This window comes from Bos grunniens, chromosome 20, assembly GCF_055505025.1.
Source record: "Bos grunniens cultivar Pamir isolate PY7600 chromosome 20, Bosgru_T2T1.0, whole genome shotgun sequence".
Taxonomy (NCBI): Eukaryota; Metazoa; Chordata; class Mammalia; order Artiodactyla; family Bovidae; genus Bos; species Bos grunniens.
The window spans coordinates 47,186,272-47,213,651 of NC_141184.1; the positions used below are offsets into that span (position 1 = coordinate 47,186,272).

The 27,380-nt window shown below is 42.8% G+C and overlaps 1 long non-coding RNA gene across 4 annotated transcripts in view; it reads right to left on the minus strand.

The window, feature by feature from the left end:
• Positions 1 to 27,380, minus strand: part of LOC147350345 (uncharacterized) — a 71,593-nt gene that overhangs the window by 15,203 nt on the left and 29,010 nt on the right. The window contains exon 4 of one of the 4 annotated variants that reach the window (XR_015148754.1): positions 16,576 to 19,142. The exons of the other annotated variants lie outside the window; for them this stretch is intronic. This is a non-coding gene — a long non-coding RNA (uncharacterized LOC147350345). Of the gene's footprint in view, positions 1 to 16,575; positions 19,143 to 27,380 lie in introns of those variants that run through there. 4 annotated transcript variants of the gene reach the window in all.

Consider the following 27,380-nt stretch of genomic DNA (forward strand, 5'->3'; position numbering starts at 1 on the left):
ATACACACACACAAGACTCTTTATGATACTTTTAGGAAAGCAAACTTAGAAGGTCTGTGTGATAAATTAATATATTGGTTGCTCCTATGTACCAATAAATAATCAGGCAAACCTATATGGCTTTTCTTATTGGTCTAGATGCTATCTGTATTTTCTGCATGTTAATATTCTGATTAAATTTTATGGTTAAATATGCTATTACTAGCTCTAGTTATTTTTTTCTGGTCATGAACAGATTATTAAATTCGATCTAATTCTTTATAAATCACTTACTGGACAATTTCTTGGTTCACTATTTAATATGAACTGAGACAGAAAGAAGAATGCAATCTTTAAATCTTCACCGCTTAATTCATCGCTTCCTTTGGCAGGGGGGCAACGCATAATGCATAAGGGAAGATGGACGGTGGTTAGGGGGTTAATGGAGTCTAGGATATCCAAGAACAAAAGCAGAGAAGGTTCTATTTCAGAAATAGGATACCAGACTCTTGACAGCACGTCACTTTCCTTTTTCTCTTCTGCCACAATTGGAGAAAGGAATATTTCCAATTTTACACTTAATTCTGAGAAAACAGTATTGTTGCTCTGTAGGTATGATTTACCCCTAATAATAATGATTTGAGGTAAAATGATAGGTGGTATTATTGCTGCTACTATAATAGGTGGACATTTAATGATTGAATTGCTATTTAATAAGGTATCTGATTTTTATTAAAAAGTAATTATTGATACATAAAAATAATGATTTGAGGTAAATTTAGATTTTTACATATAAAATTATCTATTATTAATTTCATATTTCTATTACTATTTTCTGTCAAATTCCAAAAAGGAGAATTGGAGAAGAACCAGTGTAACTAAGTTTGACTCTGTTCCCTAGGCCTCACAGCATACTTTCGGCCCTGCCAGCCTTAAGTATTTTCACATGTTTTCTTGGTGGTTTTGCTCACTTAAAGCACAATTGGTTCCTTTTAATTGAAGTGTAGTTGACAGATTAGTTTCCGATGTACAACATGATTCAATATTTGTTTACATCAACACAACAGATTTTAATTACTCTTTAGTAGTTCATATTATGTACTAGACTCCAAGGTAAATATATTTTGTTCAGGACAAAACCAATGAAATGACATTTAAATATTTTGAGAACGGAAGCCATACGTTCTGGAGGCATCTGCCCTGGTGGGCTTTTCTTCTCCTGGGGCACGTGTTCTAGTTCAGGAACTGCAGCCAAGAGGCACGTGATAAGGGCCCTTCTGAAAGGTTGTGAACGAGCCCTTACTAGATTAGAATTGGTTTTGTGTGTGCATTTTAAACATATTCTCCCTTATTTATTTTCAAAACTTCTCAAGAATTTCTTCTATCATCACTGCACTTCCAGGCATAGTCCTGTAATCTCAGTGAGGTGGTTGGGTGTATAGAGAGCAGATGCCTCCTCTGTGTAGCTTGGACTCTAGGACTCCACCCTTCAGATCCCAGCTCCCTACCTGCATGGAAGTTATTTCAATTCTCTGTACCTCGGTTCTCTAATCTGGACAATGGGTTTAGTTATAGTACTTATAGGATTGCTATGAAGATTAAATAAGAGAGCTGCAAATGAAGAGCTTCGTATATGGCAAGCACAAATTGAAGCACTTAGAAATTTGCCAGTATTATTACTGCAAAATTATTTCTAGCCACTGAGAAGACTTCATTCTCTCACAGAGCTCCAAAAGAGGTATAATAGAAATGGAAAACCACACTAGACAAGATTAAAAAAAAACGGCATGGTGGTAAATGTTGGGTTTGGAGGTCAGTTATATTTTCTGTGTGCTTGTTAGAAACTGGCAACAAAGTTTTAGAAAAATTAACTTTTGTCTACAGCAATTACAGGGTAACAAGTGATCGGCATGCACTTTTCCCTCTTCAGTGTTAGTGGAGGCTCCGTGCCTGGAAGCTGGAGTGCCCTGTTCCTCCGTGGATTTGGTGTTGCACTCGGCACTCTCACACCCTCTCAGCTGGAGGGAAAACCCTTTTCAGACAGGACCCTGCTGCTGAGGGTCGTGTCACAGTAACTTTGGACCTGACATGGAGTTATCTGCAGCTCTTCCTGGGGTCTCACAGGGGCCCATTGCCAAGATAACACTTCTCTCTACCCCGATCCTGCTGCTGTGGCCATCCTTACCAGTTCATCCTCTCCCCACCAGACACCACTACTGTAGCAGCTAGGACCCCAAGGGGACACAGATGGTCTGTCAAATTAGGGTTATACAAAGAGAAGGCAATGGCACCTCACTCCAGTACCCTTGCCTGGAAAATTCCATGGACCGAGGAGCCTGGAAGGCTGCAGTCCATGGGGTTGCTAAGAGTCGGGCACGACAGAGCAACTTCACTTTCACTTTTCACTTTCATGCATTGGAGAAAGAAATGGCAACCCACTCCAGTGTTCTTACCTGGAGAATCCCAGGGATGGGGGAGCCTGGTGGGCTGCCGTCTATGGGGACGCACAGAGTCGGACACGACTGAAGCGACTTAGCAGCAAAGAGAGCAAAGGTGTGGCTCAGACAGTAAAGAATCTGCCTGCAATGCAGGAGACCCAGGTTTGATCCCTGGGTTGGGAAGATCCCCTGGAGAAGGGAATGGCTACTGACTCCAGTATTCTTGCCTGGGGAATTCCATGGACAGAGGATCCTGGTGGGCTACAGTCCATGGGATCGCAGAGTCAGACACAACTAAGAGACTAACTAATACTTTCACTTTCAAAGAGGTCTTGTTTTCAAAAGGACCAAATATATAGGAGTGGGGGATGCATGAGAACCATAGTCCCAGCAGGAAAACCCAGGACTGGCAGCAACAGGGGTTTCCTCCCAGGCCTGATCAGACAAGGGCAGAGGGGTGACTCAAACCGGGAAGGATGAGTCCTGTCCAGCAGGTCCCCTTCAGAGATACAGTGATGTTTGGTGAGGTGCATAGTCAGCCTGGGTGCCCTCTGGGTGACCTTACAGAGACAGCTGGGGAACCCACACCCCAGCCTTCCTCCCAGCTCCTCCCTCTGATCTACTGCCTGTTGGCTCCTATTGGTTGAACCCAGAGGGAAGCCCGGGAGCCTGGATGCCTGTTGATATAATCGCTACTGCTCAGCCCGATGGAGGGAGAAAGATGGAGGGACAATCGAAGACAACTTGGCACATTCGGGAAATAAATGAGGAAATAAAAAAGAACAGGTATTAATTTTAGCACCTTACTTAAAATTAAGCAGGTGGCTGTGTACTGGCCCCACCTGGTATTCTTCATGCTGATTTAGAAGATTTTAGCTTCTGAATCACCCGTGTTGTTGTTGTTCAGTTGCTAAGTCATGTCCGATTCTTGTGACCCCATAGACTGTAGCCTGCTGGGCTCCTGTGTCCATGGGATTCTCCAGGCAAGAATACTAGAGGGTGTTGCCATTTCCTCCTCCAGGAGATCTGCCTGACTCAGGGATTGAACCCATGTCTCTTGTGTATCCTGCTTTGGCAGGTAGATTCGTTACCCCTGGGATCCCTGGGAAGCCCTCTGAATCACCCAGGGCAGCATTTCTTTTCCCACATAGTAGTCTTCCTCTAAATGACAGTTAAAAAAAAATTATTTGGCCAGGACTACTGCACTCAGTCTTGAGGCTTTCTCCTTTCAGGACTGGATGATGGTCCTTCTAGACTTCTAAGCCCCTGGGCTCAGAGCCTACGTGGGAGCTTCTGGCTCCCTTGCAAGTGTAGCTCCGGCTCTGGCCACCCAGGTTCTGGGCTCTTTTCCAGATCTGCCCCATCTTGTCTCCAATGCCTTCAGATCCTGAGTGGATCGCCTGGCAGCTAGAGCTGATGTCCTTACGTTTGTCTTCACAGTTCTGGTGGCAAAACGCTGACCCCTAGGTCTTCCTCCCATGGCCTTCTGATTCCAGAGGAGCCTCCTCTATTGGTTGCACTGAACAGCAAGGATCTGCAGGCTGCCTTCTCAGGCAGAGTCAGATCCCACAGTGACTCTCAGTAGCTTATCCAGGGTGCTCCCACATGACCTGGTTTGTCTTATTTCTTTCTATTGCTCCCCCCTCTGCTGCTTTCTGCAACAGGTTTGCAAAAAGCAACCTTCTTTTTTGTTTTAATGTCTGCTGAATGTTTTTGTCCATATCTTCAAAAGATGTTAAGCAACTGCCCATAAACTACAAGACATTAGTTGAGCTGGATTCATCCTTCAGATCAGATCAGATCAGTCGCTCAGTCCTGTCCGACTCTTTGCTACCCCATGAATCGCAGCACACCAGGCCTCCCTGTCCATCACCAACTCCCGGAATTCACTGAGACTCATGTCCATCGAGTCAGTGATGCCATCCAGCCATCTCATCCTCTGTCGTCCCCTTCTCCTCCTGCCCCCAATCTCTCCCAGCATCAGAGTCTTTTCCAATGAGTCAACTCTTCGCATGAGGTGGCCAAAGTACTGGAGTTTCAGCTTTAGCATCATTCCTTCCAAAGAAATCCCAGGGCTGATCTCCTTCAGAATGGAATGGTTGGATCTCCTTGCAGTCCAAGGGACTCTCAAGCGTATTCTCCAACACCACAGTTCAAAAGCATCAATTCTTTGGCGCTCAGCTATCTTCGCAGTCCAACTCTCACATCTATACATGACCACAGGAAAAACCATAGCCTTGACTAGATGGACCTTTGTTGGCAAAGTAATGTCTCTGCTTTTGAATATGCTACCTAGGTTGGTCATAACTTTCCTTCCAAGGAGTAAGCGTCTTTTAATTTCATGGCTGCAGTCACCATCTGCAGTGATTTTGGAGCCCAGAAAAATAAAGTCTGACACTGTTTCCACTGTTTCCCCATCTATTTCCCATGAAGTGATGGGACCGGATGGCATGATCTTCGTTTTCTGAATGTTGAGTTTTAAGCCAACTTTTCACTCTCCACTTTCACTTTCATCAAGAGGCTTTTTAGTTCCTCTTCACTTTCTGCCATAAGGGTGGTGTCATCTGCATATATGAGGTTATTGATATTTCTCCCAGCAATCTTGATTCCAGCTTGTATTTCTTCCAGTCCAGCGTTTCTCATGATGTACTCTGCATATAAGTTAAATAAACAGGGTGACAATATACAGCCTTGACGAACTCCTTTTCCTATTTGGAACCAGTCTGTTGTTCCATGTCCAGTTCTAACTGTTGCTTCCTGACCTGCATACAAATTTCTCAAGAGGCAGATCAGGTGTTCTGGTATTCCCATCTCTTTCAGAATTTCCCACAGTTAGTTGTGATCCACACAGTCAAAGGCTTTGGCATAGTCAATAAAGCAGAAATAGATGTTTTTCTGGAACTCTCTTGCTTTTTCCATAATCCAGAGGATGTTGGCAATTTGATCTCTGGTTCCTCTGCCTTTTCTAAAACCAGCTTGAACATCAGGAAGTTCACGGTTCACATATTGCTGAAGGATTAGCAAAAGGCCTTTTCTCCTTCTGCCCTGGCCAGGCCCTCCAGGGTCTACTACCTAAGGGCATTTCTTTAAACCACCTCCCTCTCTTTGGAGAGAGGTCTTAGCATCTTTCCCCACTGCTGTCAACTGCAGGCCATTCTGAGCTAGCCAATCCACTACTTTTTCCTGGTCTGTGAAAGGATGTAAGAATTTTTCCAACTGCTGATAAATCTAATGCTGATTCTATTAATCAGCTGCAGGAGGTCTGTGGGACTACAATGTAAAACTTGTGAAATAAAATTCCAGATTTCTGTATATGCTTTCTGTCTTTGGGCTCCCATGAAAGCAGACCCTAAAATGAAGATTTGATAGAGGCTATTAATTTGAGAGGTGACCCCAGGAAAAATGGTGAGGGAGTGGGTAAGACAGAGGAGGGGAAAAAAAAAACTAATACATACATGCATTTATGAGCACATTACTGCTGTGGGTGGGGGCTTCCCAGGCGGCACTAACAGTAAAGAACCTGCTTGCCAATGCAGGAGAAGTAAGAGATATGGGTTTGATCCCTGGGTCTGGAAGATCCCCTGGAGGAGGGCATGGCAACCCACTCCAGTATTCTTGCCTGGAGAATCCCATGGACAGAGGAGCCTGGTGGGCTACAGTCCAGAGGGTTGCAAAAGTCAGACAGGACTGAAGCCACTGAGCACGCACAACTGCTGTGGGTATTGGGGTGTAATCCTCCTGGGGGCCTCTGAGAAACTACACAGAACATACCCCAGAACTGTCCTGCTGAGAGAAGACAAAGTTAGGGTATTTATCTACAAACTCCTGCCCCTCTTCTGTTGAACGTGGATCCCGGGGTGTTAATTTCCTTGCAGCCCTGCATACAGGTTCCCCCTGGTCCAGGGAACATCCTCAGGCCGAGAAGCAGAGTCTATCAGCACCAGGGGAACTGTTTGCAGGTGAGTTCTGGGCTGGGCACTGTCAGCATTGGTTATTGTCTTCTTTCCAAGAAGCACAAACAAGTGTTCTTTTCTAATGCCCAACTTAAAAATATGTAGCACGTTCATCATTTGAAGCTTTGAAAAATAAATATGTTTGCCCCACTTTTCCCACCAGCTGCCTCTCATGCAACCCCATGGACTGCAGCATGCCAGGCTCCTCTGTCCTTCATTATCTCCTGGAGGTTGCTCAAACTCAGGTCCACTGAGTCAGTGACGCCATCCAGCCATTGCATCCTCTGCTGCCCTCTTCTCCTTTTGTGTGTATATATATATACACATACACACATATATATGGAGAAGGAAATGGCAACCCACTCCAGTGTTTTTGCCTGGAGAATCCCAGGGACGGGGGAGCCTGGTGGGCTGCCGTCTGTGGGGTCGCACAGAGTCGGACACGACTGAAGTGACTTAGCAGCAGCAGTACACATATATATATCCTGACCACCTGTTCCCTTACTTTAGAGCAGTCCTCAGAGCTTTCTGAAAGACTGTCTCCCAGGTTATAATCCTCAGGTTGGTTCAAATAAAATTTTCCTTTTCTTTCTTTGATTATTGAGTAATTTTTTTGGCCCATGTTAGTATTTAGATGTTGCCAACATTAGTTAGATCATGGAGAAAGCAAAGGAGTTCCAGAAAAACATCTACTTCTGCTTCATTGACTATGCTAAATCCTTCGACTGTGTGGATCACACACTGTGGAAAATTCTTAAAGAGATGGGAATATCAGATCACCTTACCTGTACCCTGAGAAACCTGTATGCAAGTCAAGAAGCAACAGTTAGAACGGAATATGGAACAACTGACTGGTTCAAAATTGGGAAAGGAGTACGTCAAGGCTGCATATTGTCACTCTGCTTATTCAACTTATATGCAGAGTACATCATGAGAAATGCTGTTCTGGACGAATCACAAGCTGGAATCAAAACTGCTGAAAGAAATTTAACAACCTCAAATATGCAGATGATACCACTCAAATGGCAGAAGGTGAAGAAGAACTAAAGAGCCTCTTGATGAAGATAAAAGAGGAGAGTAAAAAAGCTGATTTGAAACTCTACAGTCAAAAAACTACCATCATGGCATCTGGTCCCATCACTTCGTGGCAACTGAAGGGGAAAATGTGGAAGAAGTGACAGATTTCATTTTCTTAGGCTCCAAAATCACTGTGTACAGTGACTGTAGACATGAAATTAAAAGACGCTTGCTCCTTGGAAGGAAAGCTATGACAAATCTAGACAGTGTATTAAAAAGCAGAGACATCACTTTGACTATACAGACCTTTGCTGGCAAAACTATGGTTTTTCCAGTATTCATGTTCAGATGTGAGTGCTTGTGCTTAGTTGCTTAGTCATGTCCGACTGCTTGCAACCCCGTGGACAAAGTAGCCTGCCAGGCTCCTCTGCCCATGGAATTCTCCAGGCAAGAATACTGGAGTGGGTTGCCATTCCCTTCTCCAGGGGATCTTCCCAATCCAGGTATCAAACCCAGGTCTCCTGCATTGTAGGCAGATTCTTTACCACCTGAGTCACCAGGGAAGCCCCAAATATGAATATGGGGGTACTGAGGATTGAACCCAGGGTCTCATGCATGCCAAGTATGTACTCTACCACTGAGCTATACCCTCAGGCAGACTTGACCATAAAGGAGGCTAAGCACCGAAGAATTGATGCTTTCGAATTATGGGGCTGGAGAAGACTCTTGAGAGTCCCTTAGACTGCAAGGAGATCAAACCAGTCAATTCTAAAGGAAATCAACTCTGAATATTCCGGACTGATTCAGGACAGAATATTTGGAAGGACTGATGCTGAAGCTGAAGCTCCAATACTTTGGCTACCTGAAGTGAAGAGCCACCTCACTGGAAAAGACCCTGATGCTGGGAAAGATTGAAGGTAAAGGGAGAAGGGGTCAGCAGAGGATGAGATGGTTAGATAGCATCACCAACTCAATGAACATGAATTTGAGCACACTCCAGGACATACTGGAGGACAGAGGAAGTTGGTGTGCTACAGTCCATGGGTTGCAAAGAGTAAAGACATGACTTAGCGACTGAACAACGAATATTTAGATAATAAATGAAAAAAAAAAAAAGGAAAAAAATGAATTGAAAAGCCAGATGTTGAAATGAAAAGGGACTAAAAGAAAGATTGCCATAGCTGACACAACTTTAGCCCAAGCAGTTTAACTGCAGAGGAAAAGAAGGACAATCAAAACAGGCAAAGTTCCCCTACACAGGAAATAGGGAGGTGATAGGAAAGAGACATAGGGTTAGGAAACCCTTCAGGGGTCCCATCAAGGGACAGAGTTAGCTTAAGACAGCTTAAATGCCATCTTAAAGGACTCAAAGGAGTCAAAGGACTCAAAGGAATGGATGGAAGGGACAGACAGCCTGCAAGCTGCCACTCATGGGCTTCAGACATTCATGTGTGCTTAAATCAAGCAAATAAAGCCCAGTAAAAATATCCACTGATGTTCCCACTCCCCAACCAAATGAGAGCAGACATCAAAAATCCATAGAATTAGATGGGAAAGCCATTGGGTTCCATGCCTCATTTCTTTGTGTTTAATACCCGCTAATTCCAACTCTTTATCCCTCCCTCAACTCTCTTCCCCGCTTAATAACCATAAGTTTGTTTTCTATATCTGTGACTCTAAGTTCATTTGCACCCTTTTTCTTTGTTGTTGTTCAGTCGCTCAGTCGTGTCCAACTCTTTGTGACTCCATGGAATGCAGCATGTCAGGCTTCCCTGTCCTTCACTATCTTCTGGAGTTTGCGCAAACTCATGTCCATTGAGTCGGTGATGCTAACTAACCATCTCATCTTCTGTTGCCCCCTTCTCCTTCTGCCCTCAGTCTTTCCCAGCATCAGGGTCTTTTAAGGTGAGTCAGCTCTTCAAATCAGGTGGCCAAAGTATTGGAGCTTCATCCTTAGCGTCAGTCCTTCTAATGAATATTCAGGGTTGATTCTAAGTTCATTTGTACCATTTCTCTGAATTCTGCATATAAGGGATGTTATATATTTGTCTCTCTTATAGACTTCACTCTAATGACAGTCTCCAGGTCCGTTCATGTCACTGTAAATGGTATTACTCGTCCTTTTTATTGCTGAGTAATATTTTGTTGTACAGATGTACTGCACCTCCTTTGTCCATTCCTCTGTCGATGGACATTCAGGTTGTCTCCATGTTCTGGTTATTGTAAATAGTGCTGCAAAGAGCACCAGGGCACATGCATCCTTTCAACTCACGTTTTTTTTTTTTTTCCCAGATATATGCCCAGGAGTGGGATTGCTGGATCATATGATAGCTCTATTTTTAGCTTTTAAGGAACCTCTATACTATTCTCCACAGTGGCTATACCAATTTATATTCCCACCAACAGTGTAGGAGGGTTGCTTTTTCTCAGTCTCTCTAGCATGTATTTTTTGATGATAGCCATTCTGACCACTGTGTGGTGGTACCTTATTGTAGTTTTGATTTGCATTCCTCTAATAATTAATAAAATTGAGCATCTTTTCATGTGTTTTTTTTTGGCCATCTGCATATCTTTGGAGAAATGTCTATTCAGATCTTCTGCCCATTTAAAAATTTTTTTTAATATTAAAATGTATGAGCTATGTGACATTTTGGAGATTAATCCTTTGTCAGGTGCTTCATTTGCAAATATTTTCTCCTATTTTGAGGGTTGTCTTTTCATTTTATTTTGGTTTCCTTTGCTGTGCAAAAGTCAGTTTAATTAAATCCCGTTTGTTTATTTTTGTTTTTATTTTCATTACTTTAGGAAGTGGAATGAAAAAAATCTTGCTGTCATTTATATCAAAGAGTGTTCTGCCTTTGGTTTCCTCTAAGAGTTTTATAGCATCCAGCCTTACATCTAGGTCTTTAATCCATTTTGAGTTTATTTTGGTGTATGGTATTAGGCAGTGTTTCAATTTCATTCTTTTACATGTAGCTGTCCAGTTTTCCCAGCACTATTTATTGTAGAAACTGTCTTTTCTCCATTGTATATTCCTGCTTCTTTTGTTACAGATTAGGTGGCCATAGATGCCTGGGTCCTAAGTTAATTTTTTAAATCAAGTTTTCAACTGGTTTGTATCAGAGATACTCACCTCTCTCTCAAATCTACACCTTTTCCTACAGAGAATCTTGTTTGTAGCCCAGGAAGAAAGACAAGTTAGGATGTTAAAGTCCACAGAAGTATGAACTGAAATGTGGGGGGCTAGGAAGGCTTGGGATCGGGGATCTACTTCCCAAGGCTGATTACTGTAGAAACAGGTAACCAGCATTCCAGGGATGACAGAAAGAAGAATATCACAGGGACCCATTTTTCCAAGATGGACAAACTAAAGGATATAAGAAGAAGTGAGGAGAAATGCCTGTTTCATATTATTAACTAAAAGTATACATATATATTTCATTTAAATACACAGATAACTCACATGTGAAATCTAAAAAATACAACAAACTAGTGAATGTAACTGGAGAAGGCAATGGCACCCCACTCCAGTACTCCTGCCTGGAAAATCCCATGGACGGAGGAGCCTGGAAGACTGCAGTCCAGGGGGTTGCTGAGGGTCGGACACGACTGAGCGACTTCCCTTTCACTTTTCACTTTCATGCATTGGAGAAGGAAATGGCAACCCACTCCAGTGTTCTTGCCTGGAGAATCCCAGGGATGGGGGAGCCTGGTGGGTCTATGGGGTCGTCTATGGGGTCGCACAGAGTCGGACACGACTGAAGTGACTTAGCAGCAGCAGCAGCAGCAGCAGTGAATGTAACAAAAAAGAAGCAGACTCACAGATAAAACGAACAAACCAGCGGTTACCAGTGGGGAGAGGGAATGGGAGGGCAAGATAGGGGCAGGGGAGTAAGAAGTACAAACCATTATATAAAAAATAAGCTACGAGGATCTATTGCACAGCACAGGGAATAAAGTCAGTATTTAGTAATAATGATAAACATAGTATAGGCTAAAAAATTGTGAAATCATTTATATATTTGTATATCAATATATTGTATATCTATATTGTACATCTGTAATTTATATAATGCTGTACATCAACTATAGTTCAATAATTTGTTTATACTTATTCATACTTCAATAATAAATAAATACATAAATACACACAGATAAGAGACTGAGGAATTTCCATTGCCAAAAAATTTAAACATGCAGAAACACCAAAACTTGCTGTAACTTGGCCCCCATTTTCAGATCTTCAAAATACTCTTGCGTTTTATACATCTATGGTTACAGAGTTAACTATCTATTGAAAGTGTGGAGCTTTTCACATCTTAAATAAATGGTGTCATTCTGCACCTATTTTGCAACATATATTTTCATCTAATATTTCTGGAACATTGTTCCATGACTTTCACAATAAAACCCAAACCAAAGTAAACCAGAAAATTCAGCATGGTATTCCACAGTATGAATGTGCCATGACAAATGTCTTCAGTTTCCTATTGATAGGCACTTAGACGATTTCCAAGACTTCACTTATCAGTACTGTGGTGAACGTAACTGCATGTGCCTCTTTGTACAAGTGGAACAAGTATTTCCGCAGGGCAGAGTGTTTTCTATCACATACGATTTCTAGCACAGACAAGCCTGTCTGTAAGGATCTAATTTCTACTCTGTCCCAGTCCAGCTGTGTGTTGACAGTTTACTTAACCCCTCTGGGCCCTCGTTTCCTTATTTCCTCAAATTAGGGTAAAGATAAAATGTCTTCACAGGATTCAAGTGAAGATTAAACTAGCTGATATAACATCCCAAGAACAGTGCCAGAGACATCTTGAGGGCCATAAAGCATTCAGTTCAGTTCAGGTCAGTCGCTCAGTCATGTCTGACTCTTTGCAACCCCATGGACTACAGCACGCCAGGCCTCCCTGTCCATCACCAACTCCTGGAGCTTACTCAAACTCATGGCCATTCAGTCCGTGATGCCATCCAACCATCTCATCCTCTGTCGTCCCCTTCTCTTTCCGCCTTCAATTATTCCTAGCATCAGGAATCATTCAATCATTCCTAGCATCAGCACCCTTTCAAATGAGTCAGTTCTTCGAATCCAGGTGGCCAAGGTATAGGAGTTTTAGTTTTAACATCAGGATGAATATTCAGGACTGATGAATATTCAGGACTTCTGATGAATATTCAGGACTGATTTCCTTTAGGATGGACTGGTTGGATGTCCTTGCATTCCAAGGGACTCTCAAGAGTCTTCTCCAACACCACAGTTTGAAAGCATCAGTTCTTCAGCACTCAGTCTTCTTTATAGTCCAACTCTCACATTCATACATGATCTCTGGAAAAACCATAGCATTGACTAGACGGACCTTTGTTGGCAAAGTAATGTCTCTGCTTTTAATATGCTATCTAGGTTGTTCATAGCTTTTCTTCCAAGGAGCAAGCATCTTTTAATTTCATGGCTCCAGTCACCACCTGTAGTGATTTTGGAGCCCAAGAAAATTCTCATAGTTTCCATTGTTTCCCCATCTATTTGCCATGAAGTGATGGGACCAGATGCCATGATCTTAGTTTTCTGAATGTTGAGTTTTAAGCCACCTTTTTCACTCTCCTTTTTCACTTTCATCAAGAGGCTCTTTAGTTCTTCTTCACTTTCTGCCATAAGGGTGGTGTCATCTGCATATCTGAGGTTATTGATATTTCTCCCGGCAATCTTGACTCCAGCTTGTGTTTCATCCAGCCCAGCATTTCTCATGATGTACTCTGCATATAAGTTAAATAAGCAGGGTGACAATATACAGCCTTGACGTACTCCTTTCCCGATTTGGAACCAGTCTGTTGTTCCATGTCCAGTTCTAACTGTTGTTTCTTGACCTGTATACAGATTTTTCAGGAGGCAGGTAAGGTGGTCTGGTATTCCCATCTCTTTCAGAATTTTCCAGTTTATTGTGATCCACATAATCAAAGGCTTTGGTGTAGTCAATAAAACAGAAGTAGGTGCTTTTCTGGAACTCTCTTGCTTTTTCGATGATCCAGTGGATGTTGGCAATTTGATCTCTGGTTCCTCTGCCTTTTCTAAATCCAGTTTGAACATCTGGAAGTTCATGGTTCATGTATTGTTAAGCCTGGCTTAGAGAATTTTGAGCATTACTTTGCTAGCGTGTGAGATGAGTGCAATTGTGCAGTAGTTTGAACATTCTTTGGCACTGCCTTTCTTTGGGACTAGAATGCAAATTGACCTTTTCCTGTCCTGTGGCCACTGCTGGATTTTCCAAATTTGCTGGCATATTGAGTGTAGCACTTTCACAGCATCATCTTTTAGGATTTGAAATAGCTCAAATGGAATTCCATCACCTCCACTAGCTTTGTTCATAGTCATACTTCCTAAGACCCACTTGACTTCGCCTTCCAGGATGTCTGGCTCTAGGTGAGTGATCACACCATCGTGATTATCCAGGTCATGAAGATCTTTTTTCTATAGAACATTAGGTCTTGTTGTCACTGAGATAAATTTACAATTTAAGTAGATGATTCTGCAGAGGTAGTCAGAGACTGGCCATGCAGGCTCTCGTTGTTCAGCACTCTCAGAAGAACAAAAAATTCCTTCCCCTGACACAAGATGTGAAAGGAGAGGTGGCTACATTTATTTTAACAATATTAATCTGATCTTATTTGCTCTGCAGCCAATATATGCCAGGCCCTTTGTTATCAGACATCTCAATGAATTCTCAAAACAACCCCCAGGATATGCTATCTTATGCCCATTTTACAGATGAGATAAACAAGACCCAGAGTATTGGGAACACTATTTTTCTTCTTTAAACTTACTTTCTCTATGCATTTACACATACCCATACATATATACACACAGAGATATACATGTGTGTACATGTATGTTGATCTGTGTATGTGAATCAGATCAGATCAGTCGCTCAGTCATGTCCGACTCTTTGCTACCCCATGAATTGCAGCACACCAGGCCTCCCTGTCCATCACCAGCTCCCAGAGTTCACTCAGATTCACGTCCATCAAGTCAGTGATGCCATCCAGCCATCTCATCCTCTGTCGTCCCCTTCTCCTCTTGCCCCCAATCCCTCCCAGCATCAGAGTCTTTTCCAATGAGTCAACTCTTCACATGAGGTGGCCAAAGTACTGGAGTTTCAGCTTTAGCATCATTCCTTCCAAAGAAATCCCAGGGCTGATCTCCTTCAGAATGGAATGGTTGGATCTCCTTGCAGTCCAAGGGACTCTCAAGAGTATTCTCCAACACCACAGTTCAAAAGCATCAATTCTTCAGCGCTCAGCTTTCTTCACAGTCCAACTCTCACATCCATACATGACCACAGGAAAAACCATAGCCTTGACTAGACGAACCTTTGTTGGCAAAGTAATGTCTCTGCTTTTGAATATGCTATCTAGGTTGGTCATAACTTTCCTTCCAAGGAGTAAGCGTCTTTTAATTTCATGGCTGCAGTCACCATCTGCAGTGATTTTGGAGCCCAGAAAAATAAAGTCTGACACTGTTTCCACTGTTTCCCCATCTATTTCCCATGAAGTGATGGGACCGGATGCCATGATCTTTGTTTTCCGAATGTTGAGCTTTAAGCCAACTTTTTCACTCTCCACTTTCACCTAAGTGCAATTATAATATGTTACCTGGTAGGTCAGAATTTTTGCGAAAAAAACTCTATTATTTCAGTGTTTCACCCCCACCCCCACAAAGGGAACAGGGATTCTCTGACCTATGTATTTGAGTAAAGAAATACTCACTGGAAAATAGTGAGAACAGAGTGAAGATATCCTTCTACAAGGTCTAACATGACCTAGAACTCTAGCCTTGAGATGGATGGGCTCAATGTGGGGTCTTAGAATTCCTGACTTACCCCTTTGCAGTGCTGTGGGCTGTAAAGCTCTAGTTAAAGCTCAGAGAGGCCAGGACTGAGGTATTAAAGGAGCTCAGGGTTTGCTAGGTTACTGATTTTGTTGTTGTTGTTCAGTTGATAAGCTGTGTCTGACTCTTTGTGACCCCATGGACTGCAGCATACCAGGCTTCCTTGTCCTTCATTATCTCCCAGAGTTTGCTTAGATTCATGTCAATTGAGTCGGTAATGGTATCTAACCATCTCATCCTCTGCTGACCCCTTCTCCTTTTGCCTTCAATCTTTCCCAGCATCAGAGTCTTTTCCAATGAGTCAGCTGTTCATATCAGGTGGCCAGAGTATTGGAGCTTCAGCTTCAGGATCATAGCTAAAAGATATGCTGGGCCTTGAGGCCTCAGAAACAAGCATAGGTTTTCCTGATTTGAAATCCTTGATTCAGACTATCATGAGGATAAGAGGATGAGGCTAGAATTGAGCAATCATGCCTGGAGTCCTCTGTACAGAGGAGCCTGGTGGGCTACAGTCCATGGAGTCACAAAGAGTTGGACATGACTGAGCACACATGTCCTAGAGAAATTCAAGGCTAGGTTGCCAGAAGGGACAGACGTCTGTGCAAGGTTGGGTTAATGTTGTAGAACCATGGAGAGGTGGAAGCAGAATTTGCAAGTCTGGGTAGAACACAGTCACCTTCCTTTGGCTTTGCCCCAGAGTGTGGCAGTCACTTGAATCTTCTGCTTCTGTATCCTTTATTTAATCTGCCGGTTCTTAAAGCAAATCTGCTTTTTGAGGGCAGTTGCTTTTGGGCAGTGTAACCTAGAAACCTGACTTAAACAGAATCTCATTTTGTCTGCCGATTGGCCTTCACTGAGGTTCCCTGTTAATTTCTGCTTCCACAGGCCACTGGGATGAAAGTCATTGGGCTCCGGCTGTCATTCCTCTTTGATCACTTAAGAATCCCTCTGTAGAGCTGCTGTTTACCTACTGTGGCTCTTTAATCTTCCAGAGGCAAACATGAATAGAATGATACTTTGTGTGATCTCAGAAATGAGTAGATCTTTCCAATATTGTATGAAGAATGATTTCTTTGTTGGCAAAGTAATGTCTCTGCTTTTTAATATATTGTCTAGGTTGAAAAGGCAAAAAGATATGATGGTAGTAAAGCTGGAGAGAATTGATTTGGAGAGGTTCATGGAGGGCTCAGGTTCCGGGCTGTCCTCACCAGTGGCACACTTCCCAGGAGGACTTCAGAGCAGGTTTGGAGCTGGGGCTCTTAGGAGACACAGTTCAGGGTAATGTCCTGCTGACATTCATGCCAGATCTTTTTCATTTCTCTTTTTAATTCTTTTTCACTTATTTTATATATTTCTTTATTTTCACCTGTGCTGGGTGTTTGCTGCTGTGCAGGCTTTTCTCTGTTTGCAGTGAGTGCGGGCTACTCTCTAGCTGCAATGCATGCGCTTCATTGCAGTGGCTTTTCTTGCTGCGGAGCATCGGTTCTAGGGCACATGGAGCCTAGTTGTGGCTCCTAGGCACTAGAGCACAGGCGCAATAGTTGTGCTGCATGGGTTTAGTTGCTCCACAGCATGTGGGATGTTCCCAGATCAGGGATCGAACCTGTGTTTCCTGCATTGTCAGGCAGATTCTTTACTACTGAGCCACCAAGGGGGAAGCCCTCATTCTTCACTTGATAGATCTCCACAGTTACATTTAGCATAGAATTTCTCTTCCTCATTTCAAAACATGCCTAATTTTCAAAGAATTCCCATTCATCTTGGAAAAATGGTATTTTTTCTTTTTGCTCCAGTGCATCAGTAGCTGGTCCCTGGCTACTGCCTTTCTTTACTAAAAACTGGTACAACCCAAGTCAAGGAAATTTTATTCTGAGTGTTTATCACTAGTCTTCTTTTTCATCATTTGTCTCCTGTGCTTATCTGAGATTTTAAGAAATGAGTCTTTTATCTTCACATAGCCAATGCTTTTCCTGGACCTGGCACATAGTAGGTATTCAATCAGTGTTATGTCACTAAGATACATTGGAATGTTAGAGGCCCCCAAACATGGAAATATATTCTATAGTTTATTTTCTCTGCTGCTCACAGAGCCAATTAAAAAAAGTTTATTTTTAACTGCTTCAATTAAAATTAATTCAATTAAAAAATTCAATTACACCTTTACATTTTTTTTCCTCTTCTGGTTAACTTAGCAGGAATTCACATTTCCTCCATAGAATAAGAGGATTATTTCAATTAATGTTGATCATCTCTTGCCCTGGCTTCCCTCTTCCACCTTGTCTTGGGGGAATTTTCTTGGTGTTTTTTTATCCCTTTCAGACTTACTGTTGTGGATGGTGGGGGGTTGGGGGTGAGCACTGGTAGAGCTATGTAAGGGGAATAGTTAGCATAGAGATTTTATGGCTCTGACTCTTCCCTCTTTTTGAAGAGGATGTCAAAAAAATCTATTAATTAATTATCCTTGTGACAAAAGAGTAAAAGCCTAGGTTAACTCAAGAAGAGACAAGAAATTTATTAATAGGGTCCAAAGGAAGTCATGGATGTAAAAGAAGTCAGATCTCTGGAAGGAAGTGGAAACAGGTAAAGGGAAAGCAACAATACCAGCCCATCCTCCTGCCCTCTCCTCTAGTCTCTGTATAGACTGGCTTCCTCTTCTCTTCAATCCCCATACATGGCCAAGTATGGCCACTGAGTTAGTTGGGTTCTCTGGGAAGTAGACATTGAGATAGAGTTAGAAGCATAAAAGGCTGGCTGGGATGAAATGCCTGTGAAGAAGAGGAGGAGGAAGGGAGATGGACAGGGAGAGCTTTCACAGCCTGGTGGAGATCTGATACCTATCACAGGAGAGTGAGGGAACAAACAGGATGGAGAGCCTCAGACTGTGATGCAGACATGATGGGCGCTCCAGAGCGAAGATGATCTGTAAGAGATGTTCCATGTGGACAGAAGCATCCAGGCTCTAGACACCCCATAGTCCTTAGTCTTGGGGGACAGGGGAGGAAGGAGGGGGTTGTCTGGAACAAGTGGGGCCTCAGCTCAAAAGCCGAATACTCTCACAATTCTCACTCCTGGAAGCCGTCAGCTAGCCCCACGCTTGCATTTCCCAAGTCTACTCCTTTCTTCACTGGGGAACTGAATGGTACGCTTCTGTGGCTGCCACAGCTAACAAAAATCCCAAAGTTTCCTTGTCACTGTAAATCAAAACTGAGAATATTTCTGAAGGTTGTAATAATTTTCTGCTCTTGGTAGCCCTGGGGCCATTGCATCACACTAGGCTTTTCCTCAATCCTCAGCTCTGTAGTAGTCTATTTTTTGAATTCTCCTGAAATCATTTCCTAAGGGGAACATGACTGACACACGTAAGGCAGCGACTTGGGACAGTGTTTTGGAAATCTGGGGAAAAGTTTCAGTGGGTAAATGTCAAGGGGTGTGTGTGTGTTTGAAGGAAGGGTAGGAAGAAGGAGATGCAGGCAGTGAAGTTGTAGATAGGTTCCTTGGAGGTTATAGTCCTGGAGGCAGTAGATTATTGAAGTCTACACTTTTCAGGGGGTGGGAAAAGCAGTGTACAGTGTTGTGAGAAATGAAACAAATACATTCTATAAAAGCACATGCTGTAACTACCAAGATGTTATCACAAGGAGGTACTTAAGAGATGGCCAGATTGTTGCAACGAGATGTGGTGACCCAGTAAAGTTAATGTTTTGTAGAAGTAAAGGAAAGCAATGAACCCTTGAGTATGTGCCACTCAAGGAGACAAGCCTGTTGACTTTGCTTCCATCAAGCTTTGAAGCCCATGAACTGGCCATGAGATAGTGCATCTTGCTCTGGGGCTTAGAAAAGACATCTTCAGAACAGCGTCCACTGTGAGCATTCCTGCGGACACACAGAGAGGTAAAGAAACCACTGGGGTTTGTCCTGCCCTTTGACTATTGCTGACCAATTGCTGTGGGTGGTGAGTTGCTATGAATTTTAATTAATACCAACTGGGTCTTACTATCAAAGCACTAAGCATGCCTTCCCCACATGTAGACAACCTACACACCCAGTTTCTCAGCTGTCTCTCTAGTTCCACCTGTGACCAACAAGCTAAGCACTTTATGTGCATACAGGCCACCTTTTATTTTTATGTAAAAGTATTTACAACTGTGTCTGCTACCTACTGGATGCTCCATATATGAACTCATTTGGTGTTAAAAGAACCCAATGAGTTGGATACTAAGCTATTAATAGATGTTTAGGTCCTGAGTGGAGTCAGCATTTGAACTCAGGCAACTAATTCTGTAGCTTATGCTCTTGACCATCATGCAACACTGCCTGTCATGAGGTTTGAATGGATGCACCACATGAGCACTCGAGCAGATTGCATCAGTTGGGTAAACCTACATTCTTCCTCCAAAAGGGCCTCCAAAGAGGACTTTCTGAGTCTAGGCCATAAAAATAACACCTTGAGTTTTTTTCAACTACAAGATCTTAGATCTTAGCATATTAAAAGCAGAGACATCACTTTGCCTACAAAGGTCTGTACAGTCAAAGCTGTGGTTTTTCCGATAGTCATGTAAGGATACGAGAGTTGGACCATAAAGAAGACTGAGCACCAAAGAATTGATGCTTTTGAATTATAGTGCTGGTGAAGACTCTTGAGAATCCTTGGACAGCAAGGAAATCAAACCAGTCAATCCTAAAGGAAATTAACCCCGAATATTCATTGGAAGGACTGATGCTGAAGCTGAAGCTCTAACACTTTGGCCAGCTGACGCAAAGAGCTGACTCATTAGAAAGGTTCCTGATGCTAGGAAAGGGCAGGAGAAGGGGGTGACAGGATGAGATGGTAGGATGGCATCACCAACTCAATGGACATGAGTTTGAGCAAATTATGGGAGACAGTGAAGGACAGGGAAGCCTGGCATGCTGCAGTCCATGGGGTCGCAAAGAGTCAGACACAACTTAGTGACTGAACAACTGTTCTTAGTTGTTTGCTTTGTAAGCAATATAGAAAGTCTGATCAAGTATATTCCTCTAGAATTCCCATTAGAGCCAGGAAAATAGCATAGGAAGCTACTATGGATTTGAGGAAACCTAAGAAGATTCTTCTGCCCTCAAATATATCTCTAATAGCTTGGATTGTGTCTGAAATGCCCCTTCTTGGAGTCAGTCCAGGACTAACTAATCAGGGATTTACTGGGGTCTTGAGCACCAGAATAAATTCCTCAAAGCTCCTTTACCCATATGTGTTTGCTTTTTAAAGATTAACAGGAACCTACTAACACTAGCTCTAGAAATAAAGTGAATTTTATCCAAATGATACAAAGTGTTGTTTAACAAAGTATTAACACAAGGGCAAGAAGTGACTTGGGAATCGGTTCTTAGCAATTTTTTGGTTTCTAGGGAAGTCCTAATTCCAAGACAACTATTCTTTCTGAGGCTGCACGAGCACTCTTCTCTGCAGTTACCCACACAGAAAGGAGAGCAAGTCAGACACAAGGACCGGCCCTCTCTGCCTTGGACCTGTCATGGCAGGAAATGCCCGTTCAATGCCATGCACACCTCGGCCCAAGGGCCGACAAGGGCCTGATGTCTCAGAATCTCAATGCCACGCCCCCTATAGAATCTGACTGGCTCACCTCTTGTCAGGGGTCTACTCTTGGAACACTCACCTGGCCTGGGAATGGGGCCACATGTAGCTGCTAGGCATGAGTGTGAAATGGACAGAAAGGCAGTTGCTAGGGCTGGGAAACAGAGGCACAAAAAAGAAAATGCTTAATGTTTTGGAGAACACTTTGGCAAGCTGAGTAGAAACAGCATCGTACCTAAGTGTGTCTTCTTTTTTCCATCTTTTTTTCTTTTTAACTTGAAAAAGACCTTATAAATTTAGTTAAGTCCTTTTTTCTGTTTTTCCACCTGAGAACTGAGGTCCATGGATGTGATGATGACCTACCTGGGGCTACAAGGCTGGTTAGGACTCCTGGCTTCTGTCTCTGCCACTGACTGCTAATTCTTCACTCTACCCTTTGCTTACGGTCTCCAATCCTACATTTTCTTTAACCTGACATCCTTATCTGACCTTTAAGTTAAACTACATTGTGGAAGAAATAATACCTCCCTTCCCCTGCCAAGAACCATTTGGCAAGCGGTATTTCCTTGCGATTTTCCTCAGGTTAAAAAAGCAGACTTGAGTTTCTCAAGCTTGGTAGTTCAACAACTAAAAAGTAATGTTAATAGTAACAAAGGGCTTAAGAGCAAATTGTGGAAAAAGAATAAAAATCATTTGATCATAGCTGATAAAGACACTCTGGAATGATAGGAAAGCCCTAGTATATTTCTCCCAGGGTCTGGCTTGATCTGAACCTTATCTGTACAGAATTAGTGGCTTGTATAGTTATCTAATAACATCTCACCCTTGCCAAGGCCTTGATTAATATTTAAAGAAACATGGGCTTTTAAAATAGCCACTACTGAGTTGAAATGGATCAGTTTCTTTCTCCAAAGAATTCTAATCCTATTGTATATTACAAATAATAATATCTAATATTTATTGAACACTTTCTATGTGCTAGGTTCTAGTCTAAATGTTTTGTATCTCTTTGCTAATCCTCACAACAACCCTAAGAGAGATATGTATTTTTCCCATTTTCCTGGCAAAGAAGAAATGAAGCCTTAGAGAGGTTGTGACTTGCCCTAGATCAAACAGATAGTGTGAAGGGCAGAGTGAGGATTCAAATTTAGGTCTTTATTTTCCCTAAAAACTGTTCCTTTAATCACACTCTTTAGGTACATTTATATAGAATCACTGGAGAAGGCAATGGCACCCCACTCCAGTACTCTTGCCTGGAAAATCCCATGGATGGAGGAGTCTGGTAGGCTGCAGTCCATGGGGTCACTAAGAGTTGGACACGACTGAGTGACTTCACTTTCACTTTTCACTTTCATGCATTGGAGAAGGAAATGGCAACCCACTCCAGTGTTCTTGCCTGGAGAATCCCAGGGACGGGGGAGCCTGGTGGGCTGCCATCTATGGGGTCGCACAGAGTCGGACACGACTGAAGTGACTAGCAACAGCAGCATATAGAATCAGCATAGTTTATGCTTGACAGTTTTCAATCAGAAAGCAAGGCTTCAAAATTTATTCTTCAAAAATGTCCCAATCCTTATCCCACCTCCCAACCCAATACAAATGATCTAAAAGCTGCAAGGGTTAGGAAGGATAGTGAAATGGGCTCAGTGATAGTGAAATGAGCACCTTTATTTGGAACACAGAGTCAAAAGACAAGAGGAATGAGTTGCTCATTCAGGATTTCAGTTATTAGTATGTCTTATGAGTGTAACTCTAATCTCTGCCACCAGAGGGCAGTTATCTCACAAAAATATGAAACCACTTCTGGCTTCATTTTCAGACTTTCACGTCACAACCACGTCTGGATTTAGTTTTACAGCTCAGTAGAAATTCCGGGATCTCTGCTTCTTTCCAGTCTGAAACTAATATGTCATGTCTTGCTTTTTTGGCCCAGCAACTAAAGGAGCTTAGTATATCTTAGAAACCGCCTCTTCAAATGGGAATGTTAACATGAGCCAAAGACAGCTGCTTGGTTGGTCCTATTTTGGAGGTAGAAACTTTACACCACTCAGTGACAGTCAAAAGCACCCTCTGTGTCCAAGATTTTAGAATATATTCCATTTAAAATATCATCTGGGCTTCAGTAACATGTATTGGCCTAGAAAATTAGATTTATATAGTTTTTCATGAGGATTCTAAAGAGTGGCTGAGAAAAAGGATTAAAGTGTTTGACTGACAACAAATAACTTCAAGTGTCCAGTCTGTTTATGATTTAGAGAGATCACCAGGAACACTTCCTTTATTGATCACTTAGCACAATGCCTTATAGTGAAAATGCTTTATGGCCAGAATCAGATTCAATCTTACCAATGTCCCTGGGAGGTACATTCTGTTGCTTTTGCAGGTTTTAGAGATGAAGAAATTGAAACATACTCAGGTGAAGCTATGTGCCAAAGAATACATGCTTAGTCTGTTTTATTAACCACCATGAAGTAGTGGATCTATTGGAGATGAGATGGGCCCAAGTACAGAGCCTTGGCTCCAGGTTCAGGAGTGAGGTCCACTGGTGCTCAGAAAATCCACGTCAGGAAAAGGAGGATGAGGCAAAGGAGGCATGAAGCTACCTGGCTGCTCTCTCTGGCTGCACCACAGGCTCCACCACTAAGTCAAAAGGCACAGCTGCTTGAGCAATGGTTACAGATCATCATTCTATGGCTGGCAAGGATCCCAGGTGCTGTTTTAAGCCAGAACTCAGACAGCTTGGTAGCAACCTATCTAGAAGGTAGAAGACATAGGAACTAGGATCTATGTCTACAGAAAGAACGGGTAGGCTCCACCTGAGTCTCCTGGACCCAGGCACCAGCTAAGATTCAGAACAACATCCAGGCCTTAAGAGGGCCTGTGGAACCTGGCAGGAAAAAAAGCCTCAAAAGGAGAAACTCGTGGCCAACATTCAGCCTTATGAATTGGGCCAACTCCAAGGGGGGTTGATGCCAACTCTAATTTGGAATCTGGCTGGAGACTCAGAAGGACGGGCAGACTCCCGGTTGTTGGCTATGCCACAGGCTCTGAGAAGGCCAGATTGATGTGAGTCCCTGTGGTAGCGAGCTGAGGCTGTTGATGAGTTGTTGGTTATAATGGGCCTGGGAGCAGAAGCAGGGTCAAGCCTCAAAGTGGGTGCCTTGGTAAACCCAATAGGAGGGACTCAGGGAAGGCAGAGTGAACACAGTAGGGACTCACTCCTGGTCCATCCTCTCAAACCCTCTTAAATGGCTTCTATCTCAAATTGTAAATTCCTTCATGGCCATAAGGCCAACATTCCAGAGCTGACTCCAGCCTCCAAGATGCAGCAAGGTCGAATCAAATTATCATTCAATTATTTTTAGGGTTCCTTCAGGCATGTGTCTATGTTCTAACTCGGTTGTCACTTTTATCTCTTTGCAGACTGCTGATATCATCCACTTCTGTCTCACTACTGCTTCCTTGGATAGCAGAGGCCCTCTGCACTTGTTTCCCCAAAGCCTGGTACAATCTCTGCCTTAATTCTCTCAAAGCCTATTTGACACCAGGCTGAAACACTGAACAAAAACCTTACTCATGATTTGAGGATGGCATAAGAAAATCACTTTGTTTAAAAGGAATATTTAGGATATTGGCCCTTCAGGTCTCAAACTCCATCAACCATGGCCCATCAGGGCCCCTTGCTAACCAGTTCTCTCCTTTCCATCAGACTAATGGTCACTTTTCTTAAGAAAACATTATTAAAACAAAACAAGCCTTCCAGACCTTATGTCAGCCTCTAGTGAATGTGTTCCATCTCCTCCCAACCCAATTCCTTGAAATTGCAACATGCACTCCCCCAATTGCAATTCAACCTTTGCCCGATTTTGCCTCTGACTCTCCCTCATTAAATCAGACACCCTCACTGCTAAGTCTGTGCTTCCATCCTTATTGTTCTTAACCTTTCAGCACTTGACACAAGCCATGCTGTCTTGTCTTGGTACATCTCTTGTTCCTTACCTACTCAACATCTCTCTGCAGCCACAGAAGAAAAACCAGTGGAGACCATCATAGTCTCCTACAGAGGGATAACTCACCCTACAAGGATGATGAACTACCTTGCTTAATAATATAAAAAGTTAAGTAAGTGCTTTCCAAACTGGCTGTAAAATCAATTTAGTGAGTTGCAAGTCTCACTGTTAAGCTAAATGGAATCAAACAGAGACCATCAGAGTGCATTACATGTAGTAAAGCTAAATGTTTTGTACCCAGTATGGGTATATGTGGGCTTTCCAGGTAGCTCAGTGGTAAAGAATCTGCCTGCTAATGCAGGAGCTTTAGGAGATGTGGGTTTGATCCCGGGGTCAGGAAGATATCCCCTGGAGGAGGAAATGGCAACCCATTCAAGTGTTCTTGCCTGGAGAATCCCATGGACAGAGGAGCCTGGAGAGCTACAGTCCATGAGGTCACAAAGAGTTGGACATGACTGAGCATGCACACACATGTGTGTATGTGTGTTCACTGGTGATGATATGCTTCTTATTGTGGGTATAGTCAGAAAAGAGAAAAGGGCACTGATTCGGGTCTTTGTGAAGTTAACTCCTATATTTCAGAATAGAATCTAAATCTTAATTTGGAAAAAAAATCCTCAGTGGGCCTTTTGACTACAAAGAGAAAGATTAGTGTTTACTCTAAAACAAGAATTCTGGTATCACTCTTAAAGCAACTGGTAGATATTTGAAAACAAAAATGACATACAAATCTCTTCTGATCTGGTCCCTGCTCCCCACCTCTCCAGCCTCATTTCTCCCACTTCCTACTCTGTGGCCTGCGTTGTGGTCACACTGTGTCCTTTGTCCTCCAATCACAGAATTTTCCTCTGGCTCCAGGCCCTGGAACATGTCATTCTGTTGCCAGGAACACTTGAATTCCCAAAGCTCCATTTATCCCCCTCTATCATCTTCTTGTCCAGGCCATGAGATTACTCTTTCTAGGGAACATTCTCAGACTCTAAGCCTTGTTGGTACTGAAATCCCCTCAAAGAGCCCCTGACACCACTGGGGTCTGGATGAGCAATTCATGAAGCCAACTAGGACTGTATCCTCAATTTTTTCTTTATTATTGCTCCAGCCTTCTACCCCCAAAAGTCTTTAAGACATTTTCCACTTGATTTCTCCTCCCTCTCCCCCATGAAATTTTAATTCCACAGATATTCTTTATGACTGTTTATGTACCTGGGCCTTTTGGAAGACCATAATCCATTCCCTAGAGCTAAGATTTGGTATAATCTTAGATAACATGAATTTTTTGTTTGATTGATTTGCTCCATAAGAACCAATTTTTGCCCCCTTGAGGGTGACATCACCTCCATTGAGAATGCATGGAATAGGATAAGAGAAAACTCTATGTGTCCTCTTGACAAGGCTAGACAAAAATAGTTCACATTCTTTTCTGATGAGAGGCTTATGTCAAATGCTCAAGAGGTTAAGGAAGATAAGGTTAAAGTATAGATTTGGCAATAAGGCTGACTTTGACATCAATCCAGGGCAGAGTTATTTTGCAATAGCACAGAGAGTGATCATTGAACACAGGCTACAAATTCAAGGAGCTGGGCTGGGAAGGGAATAATTAGCTAGGGGGTGACATAAGGCTAGTAGGTGTTGTTTTGGTTTAAAAAGATGGGGTACAACTGACTTTATGCTGATGGAGAGGGGCCTGTGGACAGTGAGGGACTAGAGAACATCAAGAAAGGGGTAAGTGGTTGAACAGAAGCCTAGAGGAGGATAGAAGTGCAGGATTAGGGTCAAAGGGCAGCGGGGGAAACAGCAGAAGTAGAAGCCTTGGGTGTTTGCTCCAGAAATGTGACTACTCCCTTTAAACCTCAGCAACTCAGTCATACAAGCAACATGGAAACATCACTCATATCTAGTCCTCCTCACCTATTTTAGAGATTCTTAAAGGCAAGAAACCATAATTGGATATGTTTTTCTCTGTCCACCCTACCAGCATCTTTCTAGTATTTTTTTTTTAGAGAAGTTTTAGCTTTTTAAATAGACTTTTCTTTTTGGCCTTCCCTGGTGGCCCGTGGTTGGGAACCAATGTAGGGGACATGGGTTTGATTGCGGTCCAGGAAGATTACACAAGCCATGGGGCGATGAGCCCATGTGCCACAACTCCTGAGCCTGCACTCTAGAGACCATGCTCCACAAAAGAGAAGCCACCTCTGGGAGAAGCCCAAGCACTGCAATGAAGAGCAGCCCTCACTCACCACAGCTAGAGAAAGCTGGAGTGCAGCAATGAAGACCCAGCACAGCAAATCCACAGGCTTACTTTTTACAGCAGTTTTTCAGGACAAAGGTTGGGAGGAGGGGAGGTGAATAGATGGAGCACAAACTATTTTTAGGGCAGTGAAACAACTCTGTATATTACTATTTTGGTGGATACACATGATTATACCTTTGGGCAAATTCATAGAATGTGCAACACAAAGAGTGAAATCTAATGTAAATTATGTATTAATGTAGGTTCACTGATTGTAACAAATGTACCCTCTGGTGGGG